Source organism: Lissotriton helveticus, chromosome 9 (assembly GCF_964261635.1).
Source record: "Lissotriton helveticus chromosome 9, aLisHel1.1, whole genome shotgun sequence".
In the NCBI taxonomy this organism is placed as follows: domain Eukaryota; kingdom Metazoa; phylum Chordata; class Amphibia; order Caudata; family Salamandridae; genus Lissotriton; species Lissotriton helveticus.
In genome coordinates, this window is record NC_136070.1 from 780,901,088 (window position 1) to 780,917,222 (window position 16,135).

Consider the following 16,135-nt stretch of genomic DNA (forward strand, 5'->3'; position numbering starts at 1 on the left):
TTGGTGGTCCTGGGACCGTCGTCACAATCTGGCGGTGACAGTGAGACCGCCATCTGACCGCCGCAAGACCTCCGTCATCGCTAGGATGTCGGGTCCCGCAGCAGTGATGGTGGGGAAAGTTGCTGTGTATATATATATATATATATACTCACAAAAAACCAAGGGTTACGATTAAGTTATACTTAGGGGTTAATATAATAGTACCCTACTACACAACACATTTAAACTATACTAACATTAGAAATACCATACTTATAGTTACTGATTTACGTTTTTAATTAAAACGTTGTTTGACAAACTTACACTACGATCAACAGCATAATCTAAAATTTAAACATTGCTCTCACACTCAAGCAAGTATAACTTACCAATTGTATATGAATTATATATTATATGAAATGATGCGTTTGAAAACAATGTTTAAATTTGTTGTTTTTACATACAATATGATATAATCTTGAACATTTTTGTGTGCTCATGTAAAATAAACATGGCGAGTTATAGTTGCTTGAGTGTATGAGCGACATTTAAATGTTAAATTACGCTGTGGGTCGCATATATATATATATATATATAATATCATGTGATCAAGCCTCTGGCTAGAGGCGAAACGCGTCATGCGGACTTGCTGGGTGCTATTCTTTCTATGGAATAAAGCACAGATTTTTTGCACTATACCTGGGTTTGGATTGTTCGTTTTTGTAAAAGTCCGGAGATTGGGGGTGAGACGTGTTGGCATCGGACGAAGTGAGTTGGACATACATATATATATCTATATTTATATCTATATATATATCTATATCTATATCTATCTATCTATATATCTATCTATCTATCTATCTATAAATATATAAATATATATATATATATATATATATATATATATATATATATATATATATATATATATATATATATATATATATATATATATATATATATTACCTACTGGCGGTCGCCAGTAGGTATATATAGTTAGGATTTTTTCCCTATGGGTTTTTTGAAAATTCTATGTCTAATAACTTTGGCGTTTGTGGACGGAATTGGCTGAAATTTTCTGGAAAATGGAACATTTTGTTTCTGAGCAGCCCCTGAAAATTTGGGGGGGGGGTTCGTCCAGGGGGGGCCTAGAAAAAAGGGGGGTCCCAAAACGTGTTTTTAACATTGAGTTTTCCATAGGGCGGTTAGCCTCACTTTTAGCCCGAACGGCTGAATGGATTTGCACGAAACTTGGCAAAATTGTAGGGACTGGTAGCCCGATGTGCCTTTTGTAGGTCTCAATATATGTGCTCCAGTGGATTTTGAGAAATTAACGTTTAAAAAAAGATATATATCTGTAAGCGCGCTCTGGGAAGCGCTCCGGTCCGCGGACCTTAAGCGTACCGGAACTTCGCGTAGCTAAGCTGATTGGCTCTCCGGTGTCTGTCAACATTCTAAACAGTCCGGAGCGGCCGCCATCTTGTCTCTCGGTAGGATTGAGAGACAAGAGGAGGCCAAAACAAAGGGGGAAATAACCATAAGGGGGCATACTAGCTCCTCCCTGACCGCCTAGGTTTGATGTGGAGGCTTTAAAGGGGCCCCGCTAAGCAAAAAATAAAAAATAAAATTTTATTTTTTTTCGTGGTTAGCGCCCGGTACGCGAACCGGGAAGCGTTCTGGGGAGCGTATCACAATGAAAAATGAATGATAGACTTTTCAAATGCTGTATGTTAATTGATTGTTGGTTTTGTTGATTATTTTTTTTTTTTTTTTAAAGTTTTTTTTATTGTGTTTCATAATTTATTAAACTTTCTAACATTTCATTGTCAGAAATTTCATAATCATGGAATATAGATTGTAGTCTCTGAGGTTGTAAAATGTCCTCATTTGCAAGGAGGTTATCTACTGCTTGTACACATTGCAGTAGTTCTTGGTCCCAAGATTCATCCATAAATTCAATCTCATTTGGATCAATGATTTCTGTGTTGGACTCTGGAAGGACAATTTCAAATGAAATGTTTTGTTCACTTTCCATTTTTCCTGAAATTTGCATAAAAAAAATATATATTAGTAGAGGTAGGGCACTGTTGGGATTAATTTTAGATAGGCAGTTTTTAACAGAGAATTTATCTTTGGGCAGTGTATAGTATCAGAGTGGAAGTAGGAATATAAAAAAGTGTATCTAAATTTATAAGTACTACAGAGGGATAGTATATAACTAACAGAAAAAGTTTGCCATATTAACTTAAAGTGCTCAATATACTTCAGTTTTAAAAATAACAACTTACCTTTAAAAAGAAGTTGAAGTTATTAATGAAAATTCTAATAGAAATGTACACCAGGAAGTAGTAGTCAAAATGGCTGTGTTTCCTTCTCTTCCTTTATATATATTCGGGTACATAACCAATCAAATGTCAGGTAAAAAAAGTAGAAAATGAAAGTAACATTTTAATTGGTTGTCAATTCCAACACTTCAGATGTGTTTTGTGAAGTAATTTACCTCACGGTATTTAGTGAGTTCTATAGGCTAAATGGTTAAATGGAATTCCAATCAAATTTGTGAAAATGGTAGGGATTGGTATGTAGTATGAGCTAATCTATATTTGGTGAAATTGTCTCAAGTGGCTTTTGTGTGAACTACTTTCCCACCTTTTTTGATGGTGCGCTTCCCAGGAAGCGACCCGGTACGCGAACCGGTGAGCGCCCTGGTACGCGAACCTTAAGCGTAACGGGAGTCCACCATTTTGTGTTTCGGTCGAATTATGATACAAGATGGAGGGCAAATAATGTTCAGAATAGGTAGAAGGGGGCATGGTAGACTTATCTTGACCCCCTAGGTTTTGTGAGGGTGGCTGAGGAGGCCCATATGTGCGAAAAAAAAACATTTTTTTTTAAAATTTCGCGAGGTTAGCTCCCGGTACGCGTACCGGGTAGCGCCCCAGGGAGCGTACTTTGTTGAAAATTAGTGAAAAAAGTTAGAGTAAAATAATAATTGTGAGTGATTAGATGTAGGGTAGCTCTGAGAAGAGCTTTTGGGTTTATGGTACATTTTGGTACTTATAAGTAGGTACCAATGCACATTTTTAAATTCAGAGTGAAAACTCTGTTGCCCTCATCTGAGAAGTGAACTCCATCTCCTCTGTAGATATCTTGCATGTAGTAACGCAAGTTATTGTTGTACAGGGAGCCCATTCCATGGTCTCTCATGTAAGCTGAAACAGATTTGTTTACATGCTTCCTCGACTTCTCAATTTGTGGACAAAATTGGTTTGACCACCTCCATTTCTGTCTTTGGCATATATTTGAATATACCAAGGCAGTCTGAGGAAAAAGTGCCATCAATTGCTCAAAGGTGTCCTTTAAAAGCATTTCCAGACCTACCCCAGTCAAAGTGCCCAAGTCATTACCTCCACAGTGCACAATTAACAGGTCAGGTTTTGGCAAATGCATAAAGGTTTTCACCAATGGTATCAATTGGTGACATTTTAATCCTCTGTGGCCAAACCACTTAATTTCCACATCTTGTAAATTGAGGTTAGGTAAATTCCTGCTTTCAACGTACCTTTGAGCCCAGTGAATATAACTATGACCAACAATCCAGACAGAAAACATGGTGAGAGAAGGTTCTCCTGCAGTCAGATGAAGTGTGGCAATGAAATGGCAGTTGAAAAAATGTGAGTTTGAAATGAAAAAAACTGTGGAGTTTCTGTGTTCATGAAGTAGTAACAGTGATTGGTGGATTTTGATTGATGAAAACAGAAAGTTAGGGTGTAGAGATGTGTTCTTTGAAAGATGTATTTTGAGTGGTCAATAAAAAATCATTAAATGAAAGAAAGCACTGGATATGCAGGTGCACTGAGAGTTCAGAGTTCAATTGCAACATTGTTGTGTGAATTTGCAAACACCAGAGTTTCTCCAAGAGGTGGTTGCTATGGAAAATAGGCAGAAAGGGCAGAGGGGGAAGGGTTTTCATTTGAAAAAAAGTGAGGGAAGAGTTTTGATTGGGTGACATGAGAAATATGTGTGAAGAATTACACCATTTCTGTGCTTTTGATAGCTGCAGACTCTGGAGTGCATACCTTTTGCTCTGCTGAAGACAAATTGGTGTGTTTCTGAGACTGTTTTCAAACTCAAAGTATTTGCTAAGGTGAGAAAATATTTCTTTACTTTAGATAGAGAATAGTGTGCTTTAAGGAGAAAATTATGATTTATGTGGCGCAAATTGCTTGTAAATATGCTCTCACATGTGCATGGAAAATTTAGATTTTGAATGTTTGTGTTAAATAGCTATGTTAAAAGTGACCAAACCATGCTGGGAAGGCAATCAAAAAACGCTTTCATGTGTTTTAATGACATTTTAAGTCATTTTCTGATGTGCAGTGTTTAGAAATTATGATTTTAAAATCGTTTTTGGGGAAAAGGAATTGTTTATAAAATCATGACAAGGACATAATGGTGTATGGTTCTTTATAAGGCAATTGACTGTTCCTGATGTTATTTTTCTCATTTTAGTGTAAGACCTTTCTCTGTGGCGCAAATTGCTTGTAAATATGCTCTTACATGTGCATGAAAATTTTAATTATCAATGTTTGTGTTACATAGCCATGATAAAAATGAATCAACAATGCAGGAAAACCAATCAAAAAATGCTTTAATGTGTTTCAATGACATTTTAAGTCATTTTCTCATGTGCAGTTTTTTGAAATTATGATTTGAAAATCGTTTTTGGGAAAAAGGAATTGTTTTTAAATGCATGAGAAGGACATAATGGTGTATGGTTTTTTATAAGGCAATTGACTGTCCCTGATGTTATTTTTGCCATTTTAATGTCAGACCTTTCTTTGTGGCGCAAATTGCTTGTAAATATGCTCCCACCTGTACATGGAAAATTTTGATTTTGAATGTTTATGTTACATATCCATGTTAAAAGTGACCCTACCATGCAGGAAAGCCAATCAAAAAACGCTTTTATGTGTCTTAAGTACAATTTAAGTAAGGTTATGGATACATTTATGATGACTGGTGCAATGAAGTAGAAATCACTTACTTCATTGGTAGGCATTTACAATAAAATTTTCTCCTCTGTTTTGTTCATCAAGCGTAACTTTAATCTGCAATCCTGAGTAGGCCTCACCTTAAACAAACCTCTGGATAGGCCACATATTATTGTCATCCTGATTTAATCATTTATAATGCTAGGGATAGATTTATGATAGGTGTATACCTCTTTTGTGCCACTTAGAAAACATTCTCCATGGGGAAATGACTTAAAATGTCATTAAGACACATGAATGTTTTTTTTTTTTTAAACGTTTGCACATTTTTTGGGTCACTTTCAACATGGCTATGTGTCTGCAACAGTCAAAATCTAAATTTGCAATGTACAGGTGGGAGCATATTTACAAGGAATGTGCTTCATGGGGAAACGTTTGCAATTTTTTTGGGTCACTTTCAACATGGCTATGTGTCTGAAACAGTGAAAATCTAAATTTGCAATGCACAGGTGGGAGCATATTTACAAGGAATGTGCTTCATGGGGAAAGGTCTTATAATGTATTATGGGAAAAATGACATTAGAGATACTGAAATGTTTTATAGAGAAGCATACACCATTATGTCCTTGTCATAATTTTGCAAACCATTACTTTTCCCCAAAAACGATTTTCAAATTATATTTTGAAAACACTGCACATGTGGAAATTACTTAAAATGTCATGTACATATGGTGGTTCATCTGTAACAAGATAAGAAGCTTAGGGATACATTTATGATGACTGGTGCAATAAAGTGGACATTACTTACTTCATTGGTAGGCCTTTACATGTATTATCTCCTCTGTATTCTTCATCAAGCGTAACTTTGATCTGCAACCCTGAGTAGGCCTCACCTTAAACAAACCTCTGCATAGGCCACACCTTATCGTCATCCTGAATTAATCATTTAAAATGCTAGGGACAGATTTATGATAGGTGTATGCATCTTTTGCGCCACTGTGCATCACTTTTGTGACGCAGTGGCGGTGCAAAAGATTTGCTATGAGGCGAGAAAATTACAAATTGATGCATTTAGGCAGATGTGTCATGGTGTAAAAAAAACGTGCCACATGAAACCGATGCAGCAGTGGATGTGCCAGTCATTTTGCGCCGCTGTTCCGCCACCCATGGTGTGCTGCATTTACAATGCGGCGCAGCATGGGGCAAAAATGGCACAGATGCGTGACGTATCTGTGCTGTAAAGGTGGCGCATTGCTGGAGTTGTATCGTAAGTGCGATGCAGCTCCAGCAAGGCTCAGGGGTGCCCCATCTATACAATGCTGCGTCAAGACCTATGCAAGCTTCAAGCAGGCGCAGGGTTTTGAAGCAGCTTTCTCCTATCTGATTGTAAATGCGGCACACCATGGGTGGTAAAACAGTGGTGCACATTAACTGGTGCATGCCTGGGGATGTGCCATTTAATATAAATCTGCACTTTAACATTTGAGTATGTGCAGGGGACACAGAGTCGTTGAGGCTTATCCAAGGTTAAGAACAGATGAGTCCTGTTCAGTGAAAAATTAGACATAGGCTTCACCTGCTCAGCATCGCTGGACATGGTTAAATAATAGCTGCAAAATGTTACTCTTGTTAAATAATTTTACTATTATAATCTGTGAGATTTGTCTCTTACTCTGCAACATCTCATTGTTGTTATCTTTCTTTAAAGATAAAGACAACCTCAACATGAGCGACAATCTGCAATCAGTTGATTTTGACCTCATCATTGAACTTGTAATTGAAACATCAGTGGATGTTGATCCATTGGATGATTTAAATCCTGAGGATGAAGAAGAGCGTGATGAGGATGCAGATTTGTCTGAATTATATGATATCGGATGGGAAGCTGACTTGCTTCAGCCTTTGGAATTATAAACATTTATTTTTAAAATTTATAATCAATAAAAAGTAAAAAGGTAAACCGTTTAATTTAAAAATAAAAACACCTTCAAAAACAGGTTATGTGTAGTGTTTTCAATAAAATATTAAAATATGCTCATAAAATTAGATCAGATTCACATATAAAATAGCATAGGTAACATAAATATAAATGTCATTTCTTTTCTGGTATTTCTGTATTGTAAAAATGGCAATGACTAAAAAATCTTCAAAATAAAATGTCAAGTAGTGTGTTATGTTTTTGATCACTATTACTGATTTACTGTTTGATAATAATGTTTAATAACATTTTTTATTATCTTTTTCCTCAGATTCAACTGCAGATCATTTCAAGATGCCTACAAAAATAAGAGAGAAAAAGGCTGCAAAACGTGAAAGACAGCAGGAGAAAAAAAAAATGCAGCAGTCCTCTAACAAAAAGATTTCTCAAGCCATGAAGAAAGCACCGGGTAAGAGCTCTAAATATTTCATAAGAAATATTTGTAATAAAAAAAATATTAGTACAGAAAATGTTTCAATCCATAATATGACAAGTAAATCAAATGGAAAGAAAAGGACAAATGAAAATGTTACTGCTAGAGCAAGAGATAAATCTGTGCATGATAGTAGAAGGAAACAACAGTTTTGGGAGATTCGTAAACGAATGTTCCGCAACAGGATAATTGGCAATTTGTTAAAAAATATTAAGAAAGGTCAACAGAAATTAGTTTTTTACAGGAGAAAAAAAAAAGTTGAGAAAGTTATTGATCAGGCTTTTGAAATTAAACGTAAGTTATTTATTTTGATAATCAATAGAATTAGGAAGCTAAACAAGGAAATTTTTGATTTCAAAAGAAATAGTAGATGGAAGAGAATAGTTAATCGTAGTAATTTTTGTGAAGTTTTTTCTGGAGAATGGATACATAGTTCAAGCTGTGAGGCATTTTTTAATGAAGAGAGTTATTTCCAGGATAATGATTTGGTGCATGCAGTTGACATCAGTGGTCGTGCTTATGAAATGAAAGATGGTTGTCCAGTTGAAAAAGAAAAACTTGTGACAACAGAGGCAGAAGAGTTGTTAGGTAATGAGGTTTTAGGAAGACGTGCTAAGGGTCCTGTGTACACCTGGAAGTGTAGTAGTATTTGCAGTGTGCGACAGGATTCCATCAATTTGCTTTGTGATTTTGTACGGACATTTAACAAGAAAAGTTTAAAGCAGAAAATAAGGTTGTTGCAAGAATTAGATCCTTGCAGAGTGAGAGAAGTGACAGGTTTGCATGGTCATTCACTGGCTTGTCTTTCCAGGAGAGTATGCCAGAGTGTTTTTCATCATTTCAGGATGCTAGCAGTGCATCATAACAAAGTGAGGAAGTTAGTTAGAATGTTGTATTATGCTAAGAGTCCAGCAATTATGCTGAAACAATTATGCGCTGCTCTTTTGCATGGTTCTGAAATAGATGTGAGGAATATATGTGAAGAAATTGAGTTTTGTTACTTTGGAAGTAAAGAGGAGAATGTTGAAATTGAGCAAGAAATAGAGGGTCATTTGGAAGATACTGTACATGTTTCCAGTACAGATAATTTCCAGAGGGAAATTGCGACGTTTGACATGAAATCAAGTGAGAGGCCTAATTTCACTTGTGTGTGTTGTCGACGCACTTATTATAAGAATCAGACTAAGTTAGTGGATTTATATGCAAAAAGTGAAAGGGAAAATAATAGTGAATGGAAGGATTTTGCAACATACTTGATGGTAGAAAATTGTTTTGATTTGGGATTGGATCAACGTGTGTGTACTTATTGTTGTAACAAATTAAAACAAAACCAGATGCCTGCTAGAGCAGTTCATAATAATCTGGAATTGGTTGAGATTCCTTCTGAATTGAAGGATTTAAATACTTATGAATCTATTTTGATTCAAAGTATCCATCCCTTTCAGGCTATTGTAAGAATGGAGCCAAAGACAGGGAAATTGCCTCCATCAGATTTACAGAGAGGATTAAAGGGAAGAGTTGTTTATTTGCCTCTAGATTTGAAGAAAAACATTAACACAATTGGAGTAGAAAAAGTGGAAGAGGAACCTCTGGTTATCTTAGTTAATGGGGTTCCGACAAAGAATAAGAAAATATGGCAAGATTTAGTAGATGTTAGGAAAGTTAAAAAGGCAACATTGTATTTGAAAAAAAATAATAAATACTATAAGAATGTATATGTTGCAGAAGAGGAAGTAAGTGAGGAAGAGGATAGCGATTTGTGTGCTGGTCAAATTGAGAAAGTAGAACCCTCTACTAGTGAGGAAATATATGAACATTATAGTGTTCATCCTTTGCATTCAAAGGAAGTCATGGGGAATGCTATTGAGTTGTTTCAAATGAAACAAGCCAAAGGGAGTCCCATTAGTGTTTGGGAGGAAAGTTTGGAAGCTCGGTGTTTCCCACAGCTTTTTCCAACAGGTCAGGGAGGAAGATATGATGAGCGACCTCATCAAATTCCTGCTTCTGAATACCGGACTTTGCGATTGTATGCAGGAGATGCTAGGTTTCGACAATGCATTCCTTATTTGTTTCATCTCCTGTTTGAAAGCGATCTGTCTGGACTGTCATATGCAGTGAACCACATCTTGAAAAGTGGTATACACATGCAAAACATCTCGGCAAGTGATTTTATGGATAAAGTGAATGTCCAAGATAGTATTTTGGAATCTCACCTGATTAATCTCATGGCGTGTCAGCGTGGTACTAATGAGTACTGGTACCGTCGTCATGGTGATTTAAAATGTATGCTGAGGAACTTAGGTACTCCCACATGGTTCCTCACTCTGAGTTGTGCCGAGTATGGCTGGGAAGACTTACTTCAATTTCTACGAGAGGCAAATGCTAACGTAGAAAACATCGAATTCAAGACACCCGGAGAACTGTGCTCTTTGGATCCAGTCAATGTATGTAGGTACTTCAATCATAGATTTGAAGCTATGATGTCTTTCATCATGAATAAGAAGAATCCACCTCTTGGAGAGGTGTTGGATTTCTTCTGGAGAAAGGAGTACCAAGCAAGAGGAGCTCCTCATATACATATGTTGCTGTGGATCAAGGATGCACCTAAATTTGGAACGGATCCAGAAGACTCAGTGATGAGTTTCATCCAACAGTATTCTACGTGTGCTGTTCCAAACGCAAAGGAGAAGAAAAGCCTAAGAGAAAAAGTTCTGCGTTTCCAAAGCCATCGATGTGGAAAGTACTGCCGTCGTAAATTCCGAAACAAAGACAAGTTCTACACCAAATGTCGTTTCGGCTTCCCACGACCGGTGATTTCTAAAGGAAGAGTAAACAGTTTGATGTCTTCGCTGCGACATAATGTGATGAAGAAATCACCTAAAAACACTTACAATTTGAAGAGGAACGAAGAGTCCAAGTATATCAACGACTACAACCCGGTGATTTTGTCCATGTGGAATGCTAACATGGATATACAGTTTGTGGCTGATAACTGTATGGCTGTGGCTCGGTATGTGACGTCTTACATCACCAAAAAAGAGAAGACAGAATTGAAGGATATGTGGGAGGACATTTCCCATGAAAAGAGCCTCAGCAAGAAGTTGTACAGTTTCAGTCTGAAGATGTTGTCGCATCGAGAAATCGGAGCGTACGAATGTTCTGACCGGTTGTCTTCAGCAAGTCTCTATGCCAAGTCCAGGAGTATCGTTTGGGCGAGTCTTGGTCTTGCTGCAACGCGTAATCGAGTTCTCAAACCTGTGCGGGAAATTGAGTATTTGGCGGAAAAGGAGCCAAACAGTACCGACATTTTGAAGACAAACATGTTGGATACATATTATCCAAATCGAAGCAGTCACCTAGAGAATGTTTGTCTGTATGAGGTTCTGCAAAATTACATGTTCAAGAGGAACATCAAAGAAGATACTGAGAAAGGAGTGTATGCTGTAATAGGAAGTGAGGGATGTCTGGTCAAGCAAAGAAAATGCCACTTGATAAACCATCGGAAATTGAGTGGCGAATCTCCTGAAAAAAAGGAGTTTTTCTATTTAGCACTTTTGCAACTTTTCAAGCCTTGGCGTGCAGAAGAGGAACTGCTTGGAGATTTCCTCTGTTACGAAGACTCTTTCAATGCCGCCAAGGAGACCATAGAATGTCCTGCTTTTCCCAAATATGTAGAAATGTTGAATGCGGAAATTGAGCAGGAAGCAACGATTGCAGCCGAGATTGCCAGAGACAGTTCTCAGGACAGTCAGAGTTCTGCTTCATTGAGTCAGGATCCACTAGGAGGACCTCTTATTGAAAATGAAGCTGCCACTGCTATGAATGAGGTGGAAAGAGCCATGGCACATGCTCAAGAGGATGCGGTTAACTTAGAAGAGTTGGAAAGGCAACTCAACGTTGAGCAGAGGAAAATATATGACGAAGTTACCATGCAAATTGATCATGGATTAAGTCATGATAAGAAAGAGTGCTCATGTACGTCGTTGAAACCTGTCCGACTGTACGTGAGTGGAGAAGCGGGAACTGGAAAAAGTTTCCTCATTAAAGCAATTTCATGCTATTTGCAGGAAAGGACAGAGTCATCACTGTCTTGTGTTGTCACTGCTCCAACTGGACTGGCAGCACATAATATTAAAGGGATTACTTTACATCGTTTACTGATGCTGCCAGTGGAGCATGACAACAAATTAGAATATCACAAGCTATCTGGAGATGCTTGTTTTGAAGTTTCAAGAATCTTGAGGAAAATGAAACTTCTTATCATTGACGAAGTAAGCATGGTTTCCAATGTCATGCTTGCCTTTGTGCATTTGAGGATGCAAGAAGTTCTCAAAACAGAGTATGATGTGTTATTCGGTGGCAAACACATCATTGTTTTTGGAGATCTTCTGCAGCTGACACCAGTGAAAGGGCAACCTGTGTTCAAAATGCTCACGCATGAAGATACCAGGAAGTGCCTAGGCAGCATTGGCAACGTCAATATATGGTTAAACTTCAATTATGCTGAACTGCATGAAAATATGCGTCAGGCAAAGGATGAAGTTTACAAGACTATTCTACAAGATGTTAGAATTGGAAAAGTGACCGAGCATGGGAAAGAAGCTTTACATGCACGATTACTGTCAAATTTATATCCAGAACAAGATGTTGTGCCTGAGAATATTTTTCAGAAAATTACTGATAAGAAATCTGGAATATGTTTGATGCCAACTCTTGCAGAATGTGCCAAATTTAACAACAAAATGTTGCATTTAGAAAAGCAAGAGATTGTGAAAGTGGAAGCTATTGATAGAGTAGAGCATATGGGATCAACAATTATTTTGTCTGAGAATCTGAAAACAAAATTGGATTCATTAGAGAAGAGTATATCTAAAACTGCAGGTTTTGAAAAGACTCTGAATGTGTGCTTGAACTGCCGTATAATTTTAAGAAGGAATTTACATGTTGAAAGAGGTCTGGTAAATGGATCAATGGGTAATGTTGTTGATTTTGTGAAATACAGAAATAGAGATGGAATTGAATTTTTAAAAATTAAATTTGATGGCATTGAGGAAGTACAGCTAATTGCTCGTTGTTCTGCTAGATTTTTGCTTGTAAAAGACTTATATGTTCGCCGTAAGCAGTTCCCTGTTTGCTTGGCATATGCGGTGACAATTCATAAATCGCAAGGTTTAAGTGTAGACACTGCATTGGTGAATATTGGCAGTTCTGTGTTCAAGGAGGTTATGGCATATGTGGCATTGTCACGAGTTAGAACTTTATCGGGATTGTACTTGATTGAGTGTGATGTCAGAAACATTTGTGCAGATCTAGATTGTGTTAAGGAATACAATAGGTTAAGAAGAGAGTATGCGCCACATTTGCCTCAGTTTCCTTTGTTTGAGAAACGTCTGGTAGGCCGGAAACGAAGAAATGAGAACAATACTGGGGAGGTTGTAGCAAAAAGACAAAAAGTGAATGAACCTAAAATTACAAGCAGAAACAAAGAGGATTCTGTTGAAGATGTTGTTGGTTTTCAGTTTGAAAACAGTTCTGGTGTCAACTGCTATGCTAATGTAGTAATTAATGTTTTGTTTTCTCTAAAAAATGTAAAAGAAGAGATTGTGGTCAATTCTGATCAAAGATTTTGCAGTTTGTTGAATTCTGTGTTAGAGAAATGTAGCACAGATAGAACAAAAATAGAAAGTGTGTCTGAAATTCGAAATCTGTTAGACAGATGTTCAGGGCAAACACAATTCTCTCAAAATATTCAGCAAGATTGTCAGGAGTTTTTAATGTATATGCTTCATGTATTACATGCTGAAGGTGTAGATGTAGATCAGCTGTTTGGGCTTTCTTATCAATGGCAGCATGACTGCGAGAACTGTATGGTATCAAGTACTACTAGTGTAGACTCAGAAAGATTTATATATTTAACTTTGCCAGACAGTAAATCAGTCTCCTTTAATAAGCTAGTAAAAGCTGCTAATCACAACATGGAGTGTAGCCAATGTAAATCTGAAATGATGTCCACATTATTTATACGAACATATGGCCAGTACGTCATTTTAATGTTCCAACGATGTAGGCCTGATGGAACAAAATTGACAACTTTAATAAAAAAATTTGTAGCTTCGCAGTTGTCAATATCAGGAAGGACTTTTGTAACTACAGCAATTATATATCATGACGGCCCTTCAATATCATCAGGACATTACACAGCTTATTTAAAGTCTAGAAATGGCTGGTCATTCTGCAATGATTCTGTTTTAATTTTCAAAAAAAAATTGCCGTATGACCTTAAAAACTCTTACCTGGTGTTTTTAAAACCAACATTTTAGGAAAATAATCTCGGGATATGATCTGTGGAATTTCAAGAAGTTCTAATGGCTCCTACACAATTTGGCCTTGAGGATAAGTGTAGTTCAGAGACATAACTTCTAATCATAGGATTGGACATCATGGAGATGTATGTGCACTTTAAATGAGTTCAGAAAAACTGTTTCTTTTCATAAGCTAATTGAAGCAGCCAATCAAAACATGGAGTAGAGGGAATGTAAGTCTGCAAAGCTGTCTACTGTTTTACATTGCTTTGTGATTAAAAGTGATGTAGAGAATTAAATAATTGTAGTACTCATAGAGGTAGTGTAAGTCTGCTTCATATTAAGCAGTATCAGTGTCATAGGAAATGTAGAACATGACTGAGCAAGAAGGGGAAGATATTACTATTCCAGGATTGTGAAAATGATCTTCAACATTTTAATTCTGAAAGTTGCGGAAATGCCAAATGATGGGATTGGCTTACAAGAAATCCAAGAGTTATAAATATCTCTGACTAGATTTGGCCTTGTGGAAAATAGTGGTAGAGAGCAAGAAGTCATTTATTGCATGTAACGTGTTTTTAAAAACGATGGAGGTTTTCTTTCAGAAAGTGGCGGGCTGAAAGTAATAACAGCACAAAAGAGTGTAAGCTGTTCATAGGACATCCTTGGACGTCATGGAAAGTAAGTTAACTTTAAGGAGTTCTGAATTTTATTTTCTGATGTTGTATGGGTTTTTTAAACACAATCATTTTGATTGTGTTTTTTTTTCCCCGCTGTTACATGATGAATACCTTCAAGTCACTGTTTTTAGTGAATTTTGATACATTCTGAGAACAGCAAAAATAAACCATTTAACATGTATAATTAATTCTGTACTGTTTGCATTTATGATGTATATGTAGAACTGTGTAGGAGGCATGGAGAAGGTGAGTTTTCTGTAAGTGTTAAATTTATTGTATGCAGTGCTGCACTTCTACGTATTCTTTCATATGCTGGACTACATCTGCACAATGAGATACCTAAGCAAAGGAAACACAAGTGATGTGATTGTGAAATGAGCAAAATAAATTGCACATATTTCAATTACATCACCTGAGTTTCCTATCATTACGAATCACATTGTGCAGATCAAGTTTAGGTCTGTCCAGGGAAACATAGGAGGTTTCTACTTTGTTGAAGAGTGCAGTGGACATGACTCACTTCATTAGTAGACTTTCACAGATATTATCTCCTCTGTACACTTCAACAAGTGTAAATCTCATCTTGAACTCTGAGTAGGCCTCACCTCAAACAAATCTCTGGATAGGAGACATGTTATTGGCATACTGAAGCGACACTTTTCTGAAACAAGAAAAATGCAAAAGATGCACCATGTTTTAAGATAGGCCTCACTTCATCTGCATCAAGATACTGTTAGTTTAAAATGTATATCTTTAGGATTGTGTAGAGGACCTGGAGAAGCAGAAGCTTCTGTCAGTGTCAAAGTTGTTGAAAAACTATTTGTCTTTCAATATTTTCCCTTGTAATTTTGTAATTTTTAAATACATATTTTAATTTTTTTCAAATGTTGGTTCTCTCTTTCACAGATTGAAAGTATAGAAATAAAATGTGATTAATTTAACGGCAATTACAAGGTAAATAGTTGTACTCTTTTCGTTACATTTCTATCACATTCACCTACTATTAGATCCACTGCTTCACTTCTTTAATCCTCAGTTTCCTGCCTTTGCTACTTTCCTCATTCCTTTCTCTATTACCTATTTACTCAACTCCTTCCACTCTTTTTCTCAGTCCCTCTGTTCTCATAGTTCCTCAGTCTTGTTCACTCACTCCATCTCTATTACTCTTAGTGTCTGTGAATTACTTTCCCAACTTTTTTTTTTTTTGGACCGCTTCCTGGGAAGTTGCCCGGTTCGCAAACCAGCAGCGTTATGGCAGTCCACCATTTTGTGTTTCGTTCGAATCAAGATACAAGATGGAGGGCAAATAATGTTCAGAATGGGTAGAAGGGGGCACGGTAGATGTATCTTGACCCCCTTGGTTTTCTGAGGGTGGCTGAGGAGGACCATAGTTCTTCACTCTTGTTCACTCTCTCTGTTTCTATTAATGTCACTGTTTATGACTGATCAAAAAAATGTTTTTTAAAAAAGAACAGTAACTATAAGGGAAGGAAATAGACAGTTATGTTAAAAGAAAGACAGCTATAGGGAGTAAACTAACGATACTGTTACCTACAATCCACTGCTGTTGATGTTACTGACCATGTCATGAATGATGTAATATGTGACATCATCAACAGTGGATTGTAGGTAACAGTATCCTTAGTTTACTCCCTAGAGCTGTCTTTCTTTTAACATAACTGTGTATTTCCTTCCCTTATAGTTACTGTTCTTTTTTAAAAAATATTTTTTTGGTTAGCTTCCGGTACGCGTACCGGGTAGCGCTCCGG